Source organism: Pseudorasbora parva, chromosome 9 (genome assembly GCF_024679245.1).
Source record: "Pseudorasbora parva isolate DD20220531a chromosome 9, ASM2467924v1, whole genome shotgun sequence".
Lineage (NCBI taxonomy): Eukaryota > Metazoa > Chordata > Actinopteri > Cypriniformes > Gobionidae > Pseudorasbora > Pseudorasbora parva.
Window position 1 is genome coordinate 28,826,421 of NC_090180.1, and position 3,015 is coordinate 28,829,435.

General features: G+C 40.0%; 1 long non-coding RNA gene across 1 annotated transcript; it reads right to left on the reverse strand.

Moving 5' to 3' along the window:
• Positions 1-458: 458 nt before the first annotated feature.
• On the reverse strand, positions 459-2,713 carry LOC137088839 (uncharacterized). Its single transcript, XR_010907585.1, has 3 exons — positions 2,512-2,713; positions 2,321-2,423; positions 459-633 (listed from the first exon to the last, which is right to left on the reverse strand). It is a non-coding gene; the product is annotated as an uncharacterized lncRNA (long non-coding RNA).
• Positions 2,714-3,015: the final 302 nt, after the last annotated feature.

Consider the following 3,015-nt stretch of genomic DNA (forward strand, 5'->3'; position numbering starts at 1 on the left):
TTAACCTGCAAATTTGTCCTGTTAGGACATACCATGTGTTTGTGGAAGGTGGGGTCTGTCAATTTTTGCTCCATCGCATCAACATCAGTGATCGTCTTCAGAGGGAAAACGATACCCTCTGGAAGTACTGCAACAGTAGTTGAATCATGTTGTGTGAGGAGGGATTGTATCATCCTCCCATGAACCCTCTGTGTCTCCTTGATGTCCTCCAGTAGGGTTAGGAGACGTGCAAACATGCCATCTCTAAATGAAGAACTGGCACCTTGCAGAACTGTCCTGGTGCGATCTGGAGTAACACCCGTTAAAGGAGTTGAAGGTGGAGGGGGCTGAATAAACAGACGGGTCTTAAGTGAGTGGAGAGCCTGCGGTTGGAGGTTCTCTGGCACTGGGGGAGGTAAATGCAGATCTGTAAATGAAGAACTGGCAACTTGCAGAACTGTCCTGGTGCGGTCTGGAGTAACAGCCGTTAAAGGACTTGAAGATGGAGGGAGCTGAATAAACGGACGGGTCTTGAGTAAGGGGAGAGCCTGCGGTTGGAGGTTGTCTGGAACTGGGGCAGGTAAATGCACACTGGATGGATGATCATTCCCAGCACCATCGAGTTCCTCATCAGAGCTTGACATACAGACTGGCCTTGAAATGCACAAAATGTAGAGCATAATTAAGTACTTCTACAAGTTTCAAATTATAGCTGTATGTGCAATGTAGGATAATGAATAATAATGAAATATGAAAACAGTACTTTAATGTTACACTCTCAGCATTAAAGAAGCACTTCATTGACTTCACTGAATTAATTAATTATACATCGAATCGTATTAAAATTACTGATGTTATTCAGTCACAGGAAGTGATTTTCCTACCTGGTGAAGTGCCCTTTACCTGGCTAAAATTGATTAATTTTAATGATGGAATCACAGCATCTGGTTTATTAGGCTGCTGACTTGAAGATCTGCCACTGCCGAACATAATGCGGATCTGACACGCATTTAATTTTCTTACAACTCTTTTAGTTTATTTAAGACGTTATTTTAAAATACTCTACAAAATGGCCATTTTTGTACAATTATGTGTGTTATTGTTTGTTCAAGCCTAAAAAGAAAATTCAGAGGCTGAGCTGATTGTGTTAAAGGGGTGATAAATTGTGAAAATAACTTTCCCTTGAGCTTTTGATATATAAAAGGTCATGGTAATATAAGATTATCCTGTACATTTTAGAGCTGCAAACGTCCTTGTTAGTCAAAGAAAAGCTTTTATAGACACCAGGCCCAGAAAACAATCGTGTGCTTCATCCTGACATCATCTAGTGGCGAAACACCGCCTCTACAGAATAATAAGCACGTGTAGTTCAGTAGCCCCGCCCACCGACTCATCAGATCACGCTAGTCAGCAGCAATAAACATGCAGAAGAAGATTGTTATGTTGATATTGTGGAAGAATAGTCTCTGCATAAGATTCCATTGGATCGTAATATTAGGAATGTGTAATACTTCATTTATTTTTAATGAAGTTCCAGCTCACGTGGGGAAGACCGTTTGCGTGTTCGCTTCATTTCACTGCAGTATTGTTTGTAAACTAGTCTCAGGTTTTGCAGACATATTGAGATTAAAACACAATGCTGTTTCTTCCAAATTGGATCTGACAGGAATGTTGCAACAAACTTGTGTGAGTAAAATGTCTTTTTTATATGTAATAGTAGTCCCGAGGATGTGTGTTTTCCAGATGGGCTACCAAAACGAATGCATATTTTCTTGATCTGGGCGCGTGCGCACGTGTGTGTATGTTTGTTCACGCTTATATCCACAGATCGTGTGTGCCATGTAAAACAAAAATAATATTCCAATCAATCGCGGGTGGATGAGAAATCATTATGTTTGTTAGATAAAGACGTTTATGAGCCCTGTGAGAGAATCATTCCGGTGCCGCTTTCAAAACAATCCCTCATGTGAACTGAACTGACGGAGCTGAAGCTCATTAAATGTGCAAATCTTCTCCAATCCTAGCCGTGCGCGTTTACTTCCAATCTCCAGTGACACGCCCATCAAAACCCAGCGTTCAGGAGAGAGTCTCAAAACCAGTGTAGAAAATAGCCTATTGCTGATTAGTTATGATGTTTTTTAATGTAAAAACCACACAAACGTCATTAGTTGACCTCAGAAAACAGTATAAATTTTTTTTAAAGCCAGTTCATGACACCTTTAAATATTTGTAACCGCATTAAACAGAAAAGGTAATGAAAAATTTGAGTTGTTAAGTAATAATCCTAATCAAGAACAAGTGTTTCTTTTAAAATCAATGTATCCAATAAATATAGTCATACCTTTTTTTGCGCTTCCCTTTTCCCATACTTGAATCAGACTCGGTCTGCAAGTCAGAGGTTGCCTCAGATTTGAAAAGCTTTGCTGTGGCTTGGGCATAGTTTCCTGTGATAGACATTGACATTTACCAATAAAAATAGTTACTACAATTTCAGAAACATGCTTTCGGAATGCGACTTATCAGTAGAATTACCTGCTTTTCCCAAGACGCGCACTTTAAACTGTAGCCAGTCAGGGTTTGGAACAAGTTCATCCTTTACTGCCTTGCTGATATTGACTCGTCCAGGTGGCCAGTAACAAGCATCTTCCTCTGGTCCAGTAAACCACTTGCAGGGTACAATAGCTACACCTCCACCATCCAAAAAATCCACAACCGCAAATGGTAGCATGCTGGAAAAAATTAAAACAACCCAGCTAGTGCAGCTGTGGCAATGCCACATATCCAGATTTAAATGGCAATAGCACTATTTTCCTCCTTAATTCCTCAACCGATACCACATGCAAGTCTTTGGATAAGTTTGAAACAACGTGAATTCCAAGGCATGCCGAGTCAATTGGGTAGCTGAAAAAAGATTCATAGGTTTCAAAGAAGTGACAGATTACCTTGATAGTTTTACAAGAAAGCAAAATATTTCTCACAATGACAATCCTTCCCCCTATGGAAAAACAGTTATCGCCTTTACAGCAAGAAATGAAT